Source organism: Cryptomeria japonica, chromosome 6, assembly GCF_030272615.1.
Source record: "Cryptomeria japonica chromosome 6, Sugi_1.0, whole genome shotgun sequence".
NCBI classification, from domain to species: Eukaryota; Viridiplantae; Streptophyta; class Pinopsida; order Cupressales; family Cupressaceae; genus Cryptomeria; species Cryptomeria japonica.
Genome location: NC_081410.1, coordinates 444,084,281 through 444,104,239, shown reverse-complemented (window position 1 = coordinate 444,104,239; position 19,959 = coordinate 444,084,281). Strand labels below are relative to the sequence as shown.

General features: G+C 35.9%; 1 protein-coding gene across 2 annotated transcripts in view; it reads right to left on the bottom strand.

Moving 5' to 3' along the window:
- Window positions 1–19,959, bottom strand: part of LOC131037474 (ureidoglycolate hydrolase) — a 274,909-nt gene that overhangs the window by 178,335 nt on the left and 76,615 nt on the right. The gene's annotated exons all lie outside the window — the stretch shown is intronic.

Below are 19,959 nucleotides of genomic sequence, written 5' to 3'. Positions count from 1 at the left end.
CTCCAGATAATCTCAGCTGGAGGAAAGAAGAGGAACAGATGGAGAATGGACTCTGCATCCTGATTACAATTAGGACAAACAGAATGACCACCCCATTCTCGCTTCTGTAAATGTCAGCTGGATGAATCTTACCATATATCACAAGCCATCCAAAAGATTGGATCTTAGGCCATGTCTGGTTGTTCTATACTTGAATCCATTTTTTATTTAGAATGAAGTTTAACTGACATAAAGTCACATATGTAAGAAGCTGTGGTATACTCACCCAATAGAGTATTAGGCAATATCATTTTGTTCCCATTGTGATGAAAACACACTCATACTGCAAGGGAGGGTGGCGGGGGGATTGAATCAGTATAAGACAAACTTTTACTTATTTAAAATTTAATAGCCACAATAATAGCAAACTCGCAAGATCCACACAAATAAGAACACAATATTTATGTGGAAACCCTTTCAAGGAAAAACCATGGAGGACTGCTTGGATCCACTATCCAAATCCAACCACAACAAAAAAATAAAATGGTCTTAAAATATATGCAGGCACCAACCCATTCAAGACACCAATCCCCACTTACAAAAATTGAAGCTACCAACCTACTAGAGATGCCCATCCCAACTTACAGAATTTGCAGGCACCAACCTACTGGAGACACCAACCCCCACAACTAAGCACCAACTCAACAAGAGACACCAATCTCTTTTTTTTAGGATGCACCAACCTCTTCTACATAATTTCACCTTCTAGATGTTGCTTCTTCAACAAATGATGAACATTATTTTCTGCACTTTCATACTTTACAAAATCTACTCTGTATTAAATCTGTTCTGCTTTGTATTCGAATGATAAAACATTTTTTCAAACAACACACAAACTCGCTTCACCTTTTTATACCACTTCATGCAGAAAAATTAAATACATTAAACACATAGGTCGTCAATACAAAATTAAATCATAATATTAAAACTTCCATGAGTCAGCCTCCAATGACAACTCTTTCAAAATAAAAAAATTCCATTACTCAGCTTCAAATTACACATTTTTCAATATAATAAAATTTCATGACTCGTCCAAACAATTGAAACCAATATAACAAACAATCTCCCAAACTTTGACATCAAAAACCTTTGTCATCAATGACCATATTTCCATCACATTGTTGGATTGTGTGACATCCCCATCCTTTTCACATAATGTCAACCCAATGACTCAATTTTGTGAAGTCTCTGGAGAAACAAAATTGCAACAATGATTGCAAAGGCATATAAAGATCAGTTATAGACATTCATGAAGATGATCATCGCTAAAGAGAAGTCATCGAATAAACATCCTGGCAAGTATAGTGATTAATGAATAATTAAAGTATGATGCGTTATAAACCTGTGAAGCAATCAAACAAAGATGGACGAATAATAAAAGATACGAGCTATGGTAATCATTAACAGCATCATTTAATTATGGATAACCAATGATCATGAAGGGTGAAGATGCAACTTGTATTCTAAACTGATCAATGTAGATTATTGGGTGGAGTGATAATTCAATGAGACATATATCAATGTATAAAGTAATAGCGATTAAAGAAGTCAAAGAAGCAGCATTTTCAGGTGTTTAATATTGATTCATGAGTACCGATAGTGATAGCCAATTCATAAGCAAGGAAATCAATTATCAACTAAAATGACAGCAATTATATCAGATCATTGATTATAGAGCATCGCTGATAATAGCGATTAATCATAAAGATAGTACTTAAACTAATCAATATCATTGGTATAACAAACCCAATTAGTTATGAAGAGTTGTGTCCCATCTAATATAAAGGGGTGTAATCCTATCCAATTGCAAGATATAAGAGCAAGTTCGATCTCACTCAAGCATCATCAAATATTTTTTTTTGTCTATTACTCGTATCCTATTTGGATCTCCTCATTCGAGCATTATTGCCTTTGGCACCCTCGGCTGAATGCACACATATATACATCAGACACAGCACCATTGATTGCAAGGAAAGATTGTACATATCAGACATAACATCAGATTACTGTTGCAAGATTATACATCCATATTTGACACAACAAAAATATCGCCGTAAGTGATATTGTATATCAGACACTGCATGACATATAGGATCTCAATTAGAAAAAGCAATCAATATTGCTACAAGCAATATCATCGTACATTTAATTGCATGTCATATCGATACATCAGGAAGAGCACATTGTAGATTGGAGTATCATAAATTAGCATAAATCAGAACATCATATCAGATACAGATCTATCTTGTCATCCAATCAACCATCCCTCATCAGCATTGGTGAAAGGTAAAGTTTAACAACATATTATTCACTTAGCATTGGTTATAATCTAAGTCACCAAACTCGAATTCGAGTTCAAGTTCAGCAGCAATAAAATTCGGATGAAGTTCAACAAGGGTAAAAAAACCGAAAAAAAAAATCGACATTAAATTCATCTCATATAAATTTCAACTTTTTAAAATATATAAATAATAAATTGATTAAATTGTCAAAATAATTTAACATTGTTAAATTGATTACAAATAAAATGATCAAATATATTATTTATTAAAATAAAATAATATTACATTAATTTGAGAATTAGTATAAATATTTATATTTATTAAATTAAAAATATTAAAAATATTAAAAATAAATCAATATTATATTAAATTTTGAATTTATTATCATAAATTTAAAAAACATTATAATATAATGTATTTAAAATTTCAATTGTTTAATTTATTAATATATAAATAATAAATATATAACACTAACAATGGAAATAAATTTCTCATCCATCATGAGCTTATGATATATTTATTATTTAATATATGTCGGTTGCCTTAAAAACTCCTCTGCGGGCTACAGAATTGAGTCGCTGGCATTTTTCTAAAAAAATTCGTTCATGATTTTTGACCACGTGCCAGTATGGAAGAGCAATCAATGATTCTTCATTTCCACCCGAGTTTCTTGTATAGATAGGTTTTTTTCATTTTTACCCGAGATTCTTGCATTGGCAGGTTTTTTCCTTTTCACTCGAGAACGTGTATCAAGAGTAATGTTTTTCGCTCAAAAAAGCCCTAGCCTTGTTTCGTACGAATGTTGGGGCGAATTTGAACGAATTTTATAGAGTTCACTAGAATTCGTCAAATTTTTAATTTCATACAAGAAATGCGGCAAACCCGGTGACATAGGTTATAATGGAAAGAGCAAGTGACATTGAAAGTGTCAATATCTCTATATATTTGTATTCAGACTATTGATTATATAATTCATAATCTAAATCTGATATCATAATCTATAGTAAGTTAAGGATTTGAAATAATTGTCTCTTACTAGGCCATAATCAGAAAAGGGGCATTAGAAGTGGTATCTGAGAATTACATTGTGTGGTTATATTGCATAGTTCCTAAAACAGGCCATTACAGATTGAATTATTGATACAAAGGAAACAAGTGCAAGAAGATAATTCACCATCTCGTGAATCTAAATTCCTATATCTAACAAAACCAAATTTCAAATGTTCTTAGTATGGCTTTTAGTATGGAAGCAACTAGCGAGTTTGTTATAGCCATGAGTTTGCTAAGTACGCTATAAGGCCTTAAAAAAAATCTAGTCAAGGGTAATATCAAGTTTGTAGAACTCTATGAGTACTCGCACAACTCACAAGTACTTGTAAGTCGAAACCCTAAGCGAATTACTTGCCATTAAACTCGAAGCCGATTTTTACATTAAATTGTGGTGATTCTCAAGCTAAATATTGCTAACAATCACCAAAAATTGTCGTGTTTAACCCTAAAACATGTCACCAATTCCTCTAGGAAAAAGCATAATGCATCACTGACTCGTCAAGGTTTTTTTTGCCATTTTGAACATGATAGGCGCATGACAGCAAATGAAGCGCAGATGACTAAGCATTTGGATTTAAAATATTATGTTTAAATTGTTTGGATCTAAAAAAATTTAGAACTAAGATGAAGGGAAGACACTACGACTGAATAAGTTTTTGATTAATGAAAAAGCAGGTTTTGAAGGGGCCCCGAAACCCTTTACAAGCAAGACTTAAACAGCAAAGCCACGAGAAACAGAAAGGAACAGAACCAAAAAGAAAAAACCAACGGAAAACTGAATAAAACCCACAAAAGCCTCGAAAAGCCAGCAAGCCATCCAGGAATCAAATTTTTTCCAGGGCTTTAGCCAGGGTGCTGCTAATTTCTTGCAGCTCTTTGATGTTGTCTTTGAAGTTGGGAGGGTCCTTAGCAGCAGCAGCCACAGCTTTCTTGATACTGGCCCTGGTTCTCTTCGCAGTCCCGCCCGCCGGGGTAGCATCACCACTTCCAGTCTGGATGGTCTCCTCTGTTATCAGGAAAAAGTGTATAGTTAGTAATGTTAATTATCAATAGTTAGTTAGCCGACGGGTAGGTAGTTGGAGTCGCGACGGTTGTGTCGCACCCCTTCGGCTATCATATATTGTACCACCTCCAGGTGTTGGAGGACATGTAATGTTGACGATGGATATAATATGAACATCCTTTGACATTAATGGAAAGCTTATTCCGGTACTTCTTTTATATTTGCATTGTACATTGCTGTTCGATTTCTGTATTCTTCCTATTTACCCAGTGAGGTAAACATTTGACTTCCTCCTCTAGGTCAAGATCCACAACCGGTTTAGGAGTATGGTCAAAGACCTTGGCAATGTCCTCCAGGGTTTTGGTGACAGCAAAGAGGATACTTGGGATAACTCCCATCAGATTTTTCATCGCTTCTTTTCCCTCTTCCAGCAATTTTACCTTGTTCTCCATTTCCTGCTTCCAATTAATATGCTCTCTGTTTTCATCCTCCCTCTTTTTATCCGAATTTATCCCTTTCTTTTCCAGGTTTTTCAGGGTTTCGTAGGCCCGTCTGTCGAAATCCATTATGGCATCTGAGAGCTTCTTGAGATTATCCAGGATAAGCCCCTCACCAGCACTTCCCTTGTCCTTGCTATCCCTTTCCTCAGTCAGGTCTTTGTTTATTTCCTTCTCAGAATTAACTTCGGTTTCCTCATAATCCTTGGGAGCCATTTCTTCCATCAGATGGCTATTGTCCTTACCAGGGTGATCACTTAGAATAGGGCTATCTTGACCAGGCTCAGAATCTCCACTTTCTTCCTCGTTGCCTAGCTCCTCTTCTTTCTAGCTGTCTTCGTCGTTAGATTCGTCCGTCTCCATACCACTGCTTTCCTTGACAATGTCCTCTGTTTCCAACCCAGAGGTACTTTTCCTTTTCTTGCTGGATGACGCCTTCTCCTTGCTAGTTTCTCCCTCTTCCATCTTTCTTTTACCCGGGGAAGCGGAAATCTGCTTATTTTCCTGCAGAGCGAGGATTTTGCAATGCTCATAGATGAGCAGCAGGAGCCTGCTGTGGAGAATCGGGCTGGAACGTCCTGTGTTTGTTCAGGGACCGAAAAAGGTAGTAGGGCAGAGACACTTTTTTGTCGTGTCTGAAATGGTTTAAGAGCACGAAGTGGTAGGTGTGGGCCCTAGAGAAACGGCCTTCAACCGTAATATACTCCATGATTGCGTTCAGGACCCAGCCCCACAACTTCTTGATGTTTGCAGCTTCGTAGTAGCCCCCAGTAGCCTTGCGCAAAGAAAATTATTTAGATTCAAAATATTAGGTTTGAATTATCTAGATTTACAATTATTTAAACATTATCTTTAATGTGTTATTTGTTTCACCATTCCAGGTAAACATTAATAATTTTAATTAGTACATTTGAAATATTTGTTATTTATTATATTAGTTATTAAAATTTATTTAGATTGTTAGTAATTTTATTTTGAAATATTTAAAGTGTTTTACATATTTTTTTATGAAGTATTGTTCTAAGTTCTAACTTTTTAATATTTAATTATACTAGTAATTAGAATTTGTAGTGCGTTTATGATTAATTTATACATTATATAAGTGTTTTACACATTTTTTATAAAGTGTTTTTTTATAAATCTACTATATGTATTAAAAATTTATTAGAGATTGCACTTGTCTTTTGGTCTATGATAAGTATTAAACTCAAACTTTGATTTATTATGATTGAAATCAATAATATGTTCTACAAATTTTGTGTATATATATGTTTTTGAAAAATATTTGAAGAAACTAAGTATTTTCAAATGTTCAATGAATTTCCCAAGTTATTGTCAAGTCCCGAGTTTTTCAAATTTTTGGGCTAGCCAAGCTTTTGTTGAGTCCAAGTTTTTCCACTATGGATAGGATATCCATTCCAACTACTTTCCCAAAAGAAGTTTGTTTCTTTATTTGTTTTTACACTGCTCAAGCCAAAATCTCTAATCTAAGTCTGAACAGTATCTAGTTCCTTGCTGATAATTGCAGCCTTAGTGATTTGCAAATTAATTTATGTGCCACTATTCGAGTTTGAATTTGAGAACATCTAGCTTACCCATAAATTTGATTATGGTTTGTCTCTATATTCATTTGACTTCATTCAACTAGATTTCCATTTGTAATTGAATATCAAGGTAAGCCACATACTTTCAAAGCAAAAATGAGGCTTGCATAACATTTTTTCCTCCTAGAAATTTCAACGGATGTAGGCCAATCATAGAGTGTGGTAGCACATATGTGCACTTAAATGTCTTCACAAAATCAACCATTCATCAAAATCATTATTTTGTGAGGCTTCTAAGCTACATAGTTTCTCCCTTTCCTTTCATTACTCCTGTTGATGTATTTTTTAGGACACTTCAAACATAGAATAAAATACTAAGTATTATATCCTCTCTTGTGTTCGTTGAAAATTTTGTACACTTGGGGAAATATACAAAATTGTGGTTTCAACCACAGTGTGTGAGTAAAACTCTCCTAATTAAGGGAAGGCTCCCCCTATCTAACTACAACTTTAAAAATAAAATAGGACGGGACAGCAGTCTTTCTTCTTCTTTCAAGAAAGGCAATATCCTTTTCTCTTCACAGAAAAGTGATAGCGATTTGATATAAAACAGCGGTAACAATTTTCGAAATGAAATGAGAGAAAGGAAATGAAGTTTCTTAAAAGCTCAAAGACTACCGTCACTTCCTTCGAGACGGGACAGCAATATCAAACTCAAAGTCTTGATTATGTGAAGTCCTATCTACCCTTTTCTATACTAATTTTATTAAGAACAAATTATAACAGCACAAAGACTGAAATTTCTTATTCTTTCTACGCAAGACAGCAAGAACAAGTGTGAGCTCAAAGACTCACAACTATTTCTCATAAAATCTACTTACTTCTAAACTCTGATAAGAACAAGTGTAAGCACAAAGTCTTACAGTTTTTTCCCAATAGAACTTCTACTTTAACTAAATTAATCTCCAACACTTGCAGCTCAAAGACTGCAAATCAGATTCGATTAAGTTCTCAAAGAAACACTTGCAACAAAGGTAATATGGAACACAAACTCAAGAATGTAGCACAAAGACTCAAAGCTTGAGCAATTTTCTTCTATTCCTTTCAATTCTTCAATTTAAACATAAAAGCTCAAAGACTTTTTTTTTGCAAATTTGGCAGAGTTTTTGCTTGCTTTCCAAAAGATAAAGATTACAATAGGCCCCTCAAGTATTTATATAAAAGGCCCCTCAAGTATTTATAGAAAAGGAGCCTTGAGCAAAAGGTGACAAGATCCTAACTAACTTGAGAGATTCTCTCAACCACCAAGACTTATTCAATAACTAACTAAGACTTATTCCAACTACAGTCCTAACTGAACTCAAACTTTAGTTGCCTTACATGTAATTACAAAAGTGCAAGTAATGACTTATCTTGCAATTTACAAAAAGGCTTTTACATGTAACTTGTCAAAAGAAAAACTACAACTAAAAGATTACAAATCTGGAAAAATACAACTAAGTGTTGAAAAACACTTAAGTTGCAGTATGTGAAGACATGAATTCTTCGAACTTCTAGATGATCATGCGTAGCTCATCAGGATCCGATTCATGGGTATTCTTGGCCACGATCATGGTTTTCACGATAACATCACTGCAACGAAAGATTGTGGCATTATTTCCCTCAAAGGAAGACTGAATTTCCCGCAAGCAACCTTGATAAGTCACTAAGGCTTGAATGGATGCTGCTGAAAATGGTTCACTTTTCCACTCTTGACGGATCTTCAACTGTAGATCAGAAAGAACCTTTTCTTCTATCAACAATTCTCCATCATGACCCATGATGGTGCAAGAAGCTTTCTGACAATGAGAGACCATATCCTGAAAAACTTCCATTCGCAGCCTCATAACATCATCAATGTCTTCAATAAGTGACTTAAAAACAAGGGCTTTGATCTCGAAGAGCTCTTGATATTCCAAGTACACAACTCTTGAAGGAATTATCTGACGTTCTAGAAGAACGGTTAACTTTTGCTGAGGAATTTTAAGCCAAATAGTCAAGTTGTTTTCTACCTTTTCCAAGTTCCATTTGAAAGTATCAAAAACTTGGTTCAATTGTTCTTCAATGGTTTTTAACTTGGCAATCATTTGGAAAACCTCCTTCAAGACTTGTGCACATAGATTATGATACTGATCAACCCAAGATTCCAGTGCTTGTACCTTTTGAGCAGCTCTCTCAACTCCTTGGTTTGATTCTTGTGCCTCAGAAGAACTTGTAGGATTACTCACTTCACCAGTCGGTTTTGTGATTTTACGAACAACTGCAACAAGTTGTCAGTTGTCCTCTTCTAGCTTATCTTTCTTAGCTAAAAGTTCATCATATCGTTGCACTAGTGAGGCTACAGAATACTGGGCATCATGTTTAACCACTTCATGCGTTTGCTTGCCCAATTCTATCCTTGTGACTTTGTAATCAGCAGCTGACATCTCTTCAAGTGGCTTATCTGCTAGAGGTTCAACAATTTCAGCCATCTTCATCTTGTTGCTATCAACAGTTACTCTTGAGATAGTCTTGGCCTTTTTAGCAACCTTGAGTCTACACTGTTTAAGTTGCTGATAATTAAAGGCATCAAGTGAGATTTTTTGCTTCTTCTTCTTTGGGGTAAAAGAACTAAGCCATGGAGGTAAAGCCATCAACTCTCCTTCAGTAGCAGTTGTGAGCAAAGGAGAAGCAGTTTCTGTTTGAACAGTGCTAGTCACTTTGGGAGGATTATCTGTTTGGATGGTGACCATGGTTTGCTCAGTAACCAATGGGCATGAAGATTGCCTCATAAATTCTTCAAAGCTAGAAGTGGAGGTATCAATCTCTGACAACTAGATACACGCAGGGGTATCCTCAGGAATTTCCAGCACACCCTCTTGTTGATGATCAGGAGGCAGCTAAAATGCTGAAATAGGAACGGCATTCTGAGGAGACTCTTCCACTATTATGTCAGGAGGAGAAAGAGGCGTCTCAATGGAAACTGAGGAAGGAAAGTCATGAGGTGAGTCTGAAGTTAGAGACTTAGGAGCATCATCAGATTGTAGTCCTTCTTCTAGATTATCAGGATCGATCACCTGAACATGAAACCGTGACTTTTCCTTTCCACGAACTGCCGCCTCCTCAGGAGGAAGCACTATTGCCCGACTAACTCGCAATTTGATCTTGGTGCCAGAAGATGATGTACCTTCCTTATTGTCAATCTGAATCTCAGACTTACATCCAAGAGTCCCCGTAGGGTCATCTTCTTTCCCAACATTGATCTTGATGAGTCTAACACCATTACCTTTGAGCCAAGTGTTGGTGTTAGCCAAGATAGGCTGAAATCTTTCAAGAATGGATGCGCATTCTTTATGCGACCATTGGATTAAAGGAAGTGGCCCTTCCTCAACCCTTCGTGAAATATATTCAGGATCAAGTACATACCCATCATCAATCATCCCTTGTGGAATATCCACCAAGTTCAAATCAATAACCTGCTCAACAGTAAGCCTGCAGTAATCCATCTTGAGAACTTCTACTTCTGTACAAAGATCTACCCAGATATCTTGAATACGATACACGTGCACGAAGGACTTTTCGATCTTTTCCTTCATACCCCGGTAATCAAAATCAGCTCCGGACTTAAACTTTTTGAATTTAATTTCCTGCATCTCAGTCTCCATAGCCTTGGCTTTGACAGAAGTGACAAGAGAATACCGGCCAATTTTCAATGGGTTTGTTGTAGAAATCCACATTCCGACCTTATGTCTGACAGAGTGATGAGCGTGCACAGCCATGATCTGTCTTCCCAACTCCATAAGTATAATCTTATCAGTCGGGTATCTAAGGAGCATGTATGGCTGCCCACTATAACATCCAACTCTCATATAGGTAAAGGTCGGGAATTGAAGAAACAAGCACCCATACTCATTCACTATTTCCCATGCCTCATCTGACACCCTTCTATTCTTTAGAGTTCTGTCAAACTAGCACATGAAGTAACCAAAGAATGCATCTTGAACTCTTCTAAAATGCAATTTGCTGGGTCTCAAAGGTAGCTGATCATAGTATTCCCATATCGGTATAAGCGAGCGGTCACCCTTGGTAGAAAGACTACGGAAATGTCTGAGTGACGTTGCCAAATACACTAAGTATGAATTCATGTAGAAAGTCATGGTGGAAGGGACCGCTGCAAGTTGCTCGCACAAAGCATCGCTGATAATCTCTCCCCATGATATATGGTGGGATTGCCTTATGAACATGGTAAACTGATACATCCAGGGTTCAAAAACATTGGAGTGTTCAAGACCCATCATCTTGCTGAGGAGAGTTATGATGTCTCCAATTTCCTACTTAAAGTCACAGCGGTGCAACTTAGCCCACCTTGAAAAGGCGGCTCGTGGCTCATAGATCCATCTATTAATATGACCTTTGCAGTCCTTTTCCCTGTTGACATAATACTCGGCTGCACTATCTTTTGAAATTTCCATATAAGCAGGTGCTGGTGGTATTCTGAAGACTTTCTCAATTGTATCTGAATCAAGGCGGATTAATGCTTCAGCATCATCATTTTTAATGGTTCTTGTCTCCTTGTCAAAGCGATGGGCGCAAGTGAGAACAAATTCAGGTTCTAGGGCAGCCACTGGGAAAGAAGATGCGTGATGGATATGGCTGTCCAACGGCCGTTGCATATTGCTATCCTGCGGGTCCTCCACCCTCTTGACAGATTCTAACATGTCCACATGCCCTATCTCTGTATCTTTTATGCGATCCAAAGGAGAGGAAACTTGAGAAGGTGAAACTTCATTCTGGTACTTGTCATATTTATACTTCATCTTCTTTAGAATTGGAGATGAAGGCAAATCTGACATTGAAAGACAACCTGGTATACTACAATGAAGACTTAAAAGTGTTAAGGAAAGATAGGAAATAAATGGGAAATGCTAGGAATCTTGACTTTGACCAATTTTGGATCTTGGGGAAAATTTTACAAGTATACAAGTTGGGAAAAATGCACATGCAATCGGATTTTTAAAACCCGGATGCAAGTATACTTGTAAAACGGAAAATGGAGAAATGAGTAAAAAAGGAGAATTAGACTTGCGGGAAATGACGTGAATGTAAAGTACGGATATAGGCGATATGTCATGTCCCCTCCTTGATCGTTATATATATCCTAAATGAAGCAATTATTATTATTAATTAATATAATAATTAACAACAAATGTTTATTTGAAATTTATTTATTAAATATTATTATTTAATTAATATATATTAATATTATAAACATAATTTATATATTAAACCTAATCTACATATTCTTAATTATAAACACAATTTATATATTGAATAAAGATGACAATACAACAATCAAGGAAGTGCAAAGGCAGTAATCTTAGTCAAAGATAAATTAAACAAAGACTAAAAGTTAGTGATTTAGATGGATACACATTCTAAAGGTAGAACTTACGCTTTGAAAAGGCAAGGCTTATGAACCAGTGAACAGCAATAATACTCTAAAAGAAGAACCAACATGAAATATATTGAAGGACATGATGGAAATATTGGCATTGATGTCAAGTGGATCCATGTAGATTGATGAACATATCCATTATAACAGAATAATGAACACTATGACAGCAAATATGAAGATTATTTATCGGTATCATTCTAGCAAATTTCTATAATTAATATTGATATTATTAATAGTAATATATTTGTAAATGAATCGAATATATTAAAAGAAATACGATTCTTTGACAAAATAAATCGGTTTAGTTAAACACCGATTAAGAGAAGCCATATGAAACGGTGCATATATCTTACACAACCGACTCACTAAGAATCATTGACAGGGCCAAGGAATGCATTGACTATTTTCAACGGAAGATAAAGAGGGGATTAGTAATTAAAGATTACTATAAAGAAGTTTTGATAACATTGATAATAATGAAATCAAAGACTTACTTTGTAAAAGTTCGGGTTACTATTATTTCCATTAAATAAGAAGGCACCGATTTGAATTAAGAAAGTTGTAATGGCAGTTGTTACTAATATTTACTAATCGGTATCTAAGAATACGTGACCATTCACGTAGGTTTTTAGTGAATGGTTGTGTTTTTTGTTTGGAGTTAACATATGACATATATTATTATTGTAAATTCAGTTTGAAGGGAGGAGAAAGAGGTGTATGAATAATGCGGTGTGAATAATTCAAGAAAAGAAAGATAGGGAAGAAAAAAAAGATAATGGACCATTGATCAGATTAGAACAGAACTGTTATCGAGTTACAGGCAGTAACATCTGTGTTCTTAGTGGTATGCATGGGATGTGCTTAATATGTACGCTTAATATATGAAGCCCGATAGTGATATAAATTTAGATTATAATAATAATAATAAATAAAATTATAATTATTATAATGTTTTATAAGAACTACATCTGCAGCAATATATAATGATAATACCTGAGAATAAATAACGTATATAAATATATATAAAGCTATATGTACATTAATAACAAATATTAATCAGATAGAATCCTTAAGTTAATATCAGAAAGAAGCTTATTCGATTTATGTTAAGATAGTTTGTCTCCTAATCAATTTAGTTTGTCATAAGTATGTTGAGAGGGATTATTTATAGTTTAAATAGACCAAACCCTAGTAGGGGACATTACAATGGGTATCAGAGCGGTTAGTTTTTACGCAACAAGAATATATATGTGTGTGGACGTGTGTGTCACACACACACATATATGTTTATAATGGATCTGTCTCTTTGACAGAGTGATAGTTTTATAATAATATTGTCTCATGTATATGTAGCAATAGATATATGTATGTATGCAGGATATTTGTATGGATATAGGATCAATAATAGTAATTAAGGAATATGTAGATGCAGGCATAAATTATAGATTAAAAAATGATAAAATGTTATATGAATAACAATAATTTGGCTATGTGATGGAGGCTATTGGGAGGAAATTCCCTAAGCCTAATTCAGGGATTATGATAATCCCTGGTAGGCAGTATATACTGAGTACTCATATGCATATATGTTAAAGGCTTGGGTGTCAAAAGCTCACCCAAGAAGAGACGGATCTGGCCGGTCCTCTCTGGTAGACTTGGATGATAAGATGTATCATCCAAGGCAAGGAATTGATCATATATGACAATCTTCCTTGGTAGGCTTGGATGTAAGATGTTACATCCAAGACAGGAATCGAATTATCCATCGATTTCCTGGTAAGGCTTGTAACCATGATGGGTTCCAAGAAGGCGGGCATTACAACCGCCTAAAGACATGTCCCAATACCACATTCGTATCCTTTTTATTACCTAAGAATTGAGATTAGTTTTAATTTAGTAATTGAAGTTAATTGCAAATCAGATTAGTAATATATATTTTGTTGCATTCTAACAGTCTGTTTTGCAGGAAAGTGATCCCTAACTAGTAGGGACATTACACGATATGGATGGATAAAAATGGAAAGATTTTGGGAATGATATTTTCATGAAAATGGGAAGAGCTTTGAACATGCAATCCGGTTCTAAAAACCCGATTTTAAAAGGATGGGTGTTTTTCATCTTTGCAACTTGGAATTTCAACAAAAGATGGTTAAAAAAAAAAATTAACCGTAAGGGAGGAACAATGATTTTCATCCAACTTGTAATCAGGATTTAAAATCCCGAATACAAGTAAAGAGGGAAAATGGGGAAGAACAATGCAATTCAAAAATTGTTTTTCAAAGGGGAAAATCTCTCTCACAAAACCGATTTTTGGGGCAAAATAAATATATATACAAATTTACAACTAGAAAGGAAAAACAAGAAAATGAAACAAAGAAAGGAAAGAAATCATACCTTGCTTCAAATTGAAAATGCCTCTACAAAAAGATGATTAGTCTTCGAAAGAAGAAAGGATAGCTCTTAAATAGAGATTAAACCGCATTCAAAAACCCTTGCCACATTTTACAAAAACGCTCGGGCAGAAAAATGTGACATCAAATGCAAATCCAATGGCACAAGAAGCCAAATCTCCCTCCAACTTCAATGCCTAGGTGAAGGAAGGCAAAACGACCTAGGAGGTTGCAACTTCGTGGAGTTTGATCCCCCAAAATGCGGATTTAGGAATCACGTGGTAAACCGTTTGGCAGAAAATAAGGGTTCAATCATTCACCAAAACGGCAGCAACGTGTCCCATAGCTCACAAATTGCCTTGCAACAAAAACGCCTCCTTGCTCCATGAATTTCTTCACAAAAAAATCGGGAAGAATTTGTGGCAAAATTGGCTTAGGAGAGGAAAATCGGGTTTTTGGAAGAGAAATACAAGTTTCAAATTACATGCAATAGAGAAAATCGGGTTTTATTTCCCATATAACAAATTTAAAATGTCACTTTTTTCTTCAACAAGGCAAAATCGGGTTTTGGAAATGCAATTACAAGTTTAAAATTCCCCAATTTGCACTTTATGGAGAAAATTGGGTTTTTTGGACAAAATAGCAAGTTTAAAATGTCACTTTATTTCATTCCTAGGCAAAATCGGGTTTTGGAAAGAGATGTGCAAGTTACAAATTACTTGTAAAGGGAAAATAAAAACCCTACAACAAGTTTTAATAACTTAACACATGTAATAGGGGTTTAAAATCCCTATTACAAGCAAAAGACATTAAAATAGGGGTTTTAGAAAAGAATTACAAGTTATTTATAAATATAAAATTTAAAATTAACTTATAACTTATCCAAAAAAATCCCTATCATAACTTAAAAAGCCAAAAGGCATCAAGGGGGAAATAAAAGGTAAGTTACAAGTTCTTTTTTTCAATAAAGTGCAGTTGTAATTAGCCAAAAATTTCCCTACAAAGACCAAAACAAATGAAATCATAAAAACTTGCAATTCAATGAAAATTTCCCACCTGCAGTCAAGGAGAAAAAACCCGAAATTGAAGGAAAGACATAGCAAACGAACCCAGAATACAATGAAATTCGAAACGTGGTTTGAGGATGGACTAAGGATTAAGCCAGTCCAAGGATTAGGTGAAATTATGCCTCGGGAAGCATGTCAGAGAGTAAAATTTTCATTTTTTTGACAAAAACTTCATGTAATGGTCCTTCATTTTTGAAAACAAAAATGAGGACATCTTGAACAAAGAAACCTCATATGCTGAATGAAGTGATCAAATGAGATGACTCCAAGGTTTACAATGAGGACAATCAACTTTACACTCGGGATAGACTCGGTGATGTATGATCTGATATTGTTGGAATCACAAGCAGACTTACGTTTATGTACACTGCTGGAATGTGGAATCTAACTAACTTGCTTGGAAAATAAAAATAAAAGGAGATAAGGGTTAAGAGATCTAATCTAATTCCAAGGACAACGACAATAAAGGATGATGCTTTGATATACGGATTCGATAATTAAGCTTTGCTTTGCCATGTGCGAACAACTACACAAAACTGATGCAATCTCCAAAGGATAATGAAGGATTTTCATATTGTAGGCATGCATCAAATACCCAAGATTGGTGCAATTCAAATGAAAATCCACAATTGAATTGATGCTTAATGAGGTTCAGGCTAACTTTGCATTGTAGCTTACAATCAACAAACCACAAAAAGTATGAACCGACGGAATTCCATCAAATATCATTCCACTTCTCCATTATAATCAATGCACTTTATCTAAACTTGAGAAGTAACAAGAAACCATGCAACATGTAGAAACAACACATAGAAATCCACCATGCTTCAATGAAAATCATGTATTAACTACAACAAATCTTGGCAACAATCTCTAGCTTCCTCCTCCTACTCAATTGCTACTTTTATTTGCTAACTATTCTTTGACTATTAACTATTAACCTTTACAAATGAGAGACTTGAGCCTTATATAGAGGTCTCATTACATTTCAAAGGCTCAAATTGATTCAAGATCAACAACTGAGATTTAACAATAAAACCCTAATTAGGGTTAGTCACAACTAACTTCATTCAACCAATGAAATAATAACATCTAGATTTGATTGCATGTCTTTATAGGTGAAGAACCAATAGGAAATAAGGTTAGGTAGGTAGTTATCCTCTTTGTAGGATGGGTCAAGTACATTGAACTTGGACGAGTTGACTTGGAATCTCCTAATTGCCTTGATAATGACTAGGCACCAACTCATCATGCATATCTTGTAAATCATCGTAAGAAAGTCCTCCATCTTGAGCAATATCTCTTGCTACTCAACATTTCCAAGCCTGGCATGATGATGATGGACATATTCCCAAATTGCATCATCTTTGGATGATCAAGTCCCAAACTTTGATTAACTCTTCTTAAACTATCCTTCCTTGATCACTTTTGCATTTTCATTTCCATACTTGGAATTTTGAACTTCTTCTCTCCTTGGAATGTAGGCCATGTCTTGGAATTTCCTTGATGTAGAGTTCCTTCCTCTAAATTGTTGAGTTCCTTGGTGTGGTTCTTGACCTTGATGTTGCAATCATCCTACGTTCACTATCATAGTGAAGTCCTTGATTCTCTTTCTCTTGCACATTAGGGCAGGATTAGGACCTATTCATGGATTTCCAAGCTGAATTCCATGACCACCAAGGAATTCAGACTTGAAGTTGAAATTGATTCACTTCCTTCCTGTTGTGATGTACCCACACATCGCCCCATTGCAAATGGGGACCCCCACTTTTTCGCTTTCTAGGTTAGTTGTCTTAGCTTAGTCGTTGGTAGTTGTTGAGTCTTTTCTATTAGCCTCTTATTTGTAGTTGCTCAGGAGTTGATCAAGTCTCTCTCTCTAGGATGAAGTGATGTCAATCTTTTGCTTGCAGAACTAGGGATGAAATGCTAAATTTGGCTAAGTATAGGAAAATTTCCTTTGCCCTCTTGGAAGAGCAACCAAGGCATTGACAACACTTCCTTTTCCCAACTAAGGTTTTCTCACTTCCATTTCTCCCAACACTGCCAATGGGTGCCCAAACTTGATCCCTTCCCATTCCCCTTTACCTTTACCTATACCTTCACCTATACTTTCACCAACTTAACCCTCTTCCCATCTTAGCATACCCCTCCACTACCCTTCACCTACATTTACACGTACCCATACCTTCACCTACACATACCTTCACTTTCGCCTACATCTACCTTTGCCCACACCAACATCTTCCACCCTCCTACCTCTACTCCCCTTAGCCTACCCTTTTCCATTACCTCCCTACCCACCTAACTATTCCCATTTCCCACCTTTATTCCTAATTACCTTTTTCCTAACCTACATCCTATCTTAAACCACCCTCTATTTAGCCTAAACCTGCCCTTCCATCCTACATCCTAGCCTCCCTTCACTAACTTCCATCACATCCTAGCTTACAACTCCCAACTTCCATTTTACCACACCTCCTACTTCCTACATTACCCTTTACCCCCCTATTCCCCTAAGCTTACCTTCTATTTTACCCCACCTCCTACATTACCCACACTCCCTTTCCACCCTACCCAACCCTCATTCCATCCTAGTCTACCCCACCTTTACCCTTCCACTACCCTTATACCTCCCACTGCACTTTACTCCCCATATATCCTAACTCCTTCCATTACCCCTTATACCTCCCACATCCTAAATCTACCTTACGCCACCGTAGCACTCACTTTACCCCTCATTTCCCTACATCCCACTCCTCTACTTCCCTACCCTCTCCTTCCACTTCCTCCTCTTTCCCCACGTAGCAGCTCCCCTTACCACTTCCCTCACATTCCTTCCACCTCACATTCCTCTCATACCTGCTGGGACACACAAAATCTGAAATGGAGATTTAAAACTTTGTTTTAAAGCATAGTATTTCCTCTAATTTCCTTTGCCACTGTAGCCTTGCTTGGGTTCCACCAATTAAATAATGGATGTAAATCAAATTTTCCAAGGCATTTCAAGCATTGACAGCAGCACTTCCTTTGACTGTCCTAATCAGCATTGCAAGAGGTGAATCATTTCCTTTGCTCCTTAATGGGAGTGAAAATCATTTCCTTTGCTCCCTAATGGGAGCAAAAAAGACTTCCTTTGCTCCCAATTAGGAGCGAATTTTTTAGAGTGCATTTCCTTTGCTCCCATTTTGGAGCGAATTTCTTCTTATGCCATCAGATGGAGTTCATTGCATCTCATGAAGAGGAGAGTTGTATGGAGAAAAGCTTGGTTAAGTGATGAAGAACTTCCATTGCTCTTGGTTTGGAGCGAACATTTCTTAGAGGCACTTCCTTTGCCTCCAAATTGGAGCGAATCCCACTAAATGGCACTTCCATTGCTCCCAAGTTGGAGCGAACTTCTTGAAGTGCATAATTTGAGCGATATCATCTTGAGGCATTTCCTTTGCCTTCAAATCAGAGCAATGCCTTTGAGAGAGCATTTCCATTGTTCATGTTTTTGAGCGATGCTTGTAATGTCCCCATTTTTTGTGAGCATCAGTTTTGGAGGATTAGCCTAGCATCCTGACCCTCGTAGGCTAATGAGTATGGCTAGAGTTTCTTCTGAGGCGGAGTCTTGATCGGCAAAGTCTTTAATCTTCTCCAGAGTTTAGTGGGTTACAGTTCTGGCTTTCGTTTGGTGTCTTTAGGGCTCCGTTTTACATACTTACTATTTATAGTAAGTCGTGGTTGATAGAGAGAAACCTGTACTATTTTTAGTAAGGCAGTTGAATGCACAGTGGATGCAGTGGGTTACCTCCTAGAGCAGACAGAATTGAATTATACACATTATTGTAGAAGTTATGGCATTTTTATTATTATTAAAGTTGTACTTTGATATTTAATAATAATAATTAATTAATGAATTTTAAAGTACACATCATTTAAATATTTAATTGACTTTATTATGAGGGGGCTATTTAATGAATTATGAAGTCAATTATTTAAAGTGCATTTAAGTTATATTGGGGGCTCACTTTAAGAGATTATATATTAAATGCTTTTAAAGTATACTTCATTATAAGTGATGAAGTGTTATTTAAAGGGAGATATAAGTGTTTAATAAAGTATACTTTATATTGTGCACCAAATGGAGCGAAAAGGAAATGAAATTAAAGTGAAATTAAATGAGATGAAGCCAAATGCAAATTAAATATTATATAAAGGCTTTTGAATGGGATTTCATTCATTCTTGAATCATTCAACATTTGTCTTTTCTAGAGAAGTTTTGGCTTTGAAGAAGAAACCTAGGGTTTCGCTGTAAATTCAATCTTCGAGAACGTAGCCTCTCTTCGATTGTGCAAAGACTGGTGGCTTTATTCAGAGGTCACGTTTGTGCTTAATTGGTGCTTCATTGCTGGAAAGAACAAGGGTTTTTGAAGCTTGCAATAGCTGTTGTATTATTGCAGGGATTTTCGTGTGCAATAGCTGAGGTATTATTGCACCTTGATTTTGGATACAATAGCTGATATATTATTGTATCTTATTGGAGAAAATATCATTGCAGCAGCTGAGGTATCGTTGCATATAGTATTCTGAGGATTACAGGATTGTAGCAGCTGGATTATTGTTACAGTCATC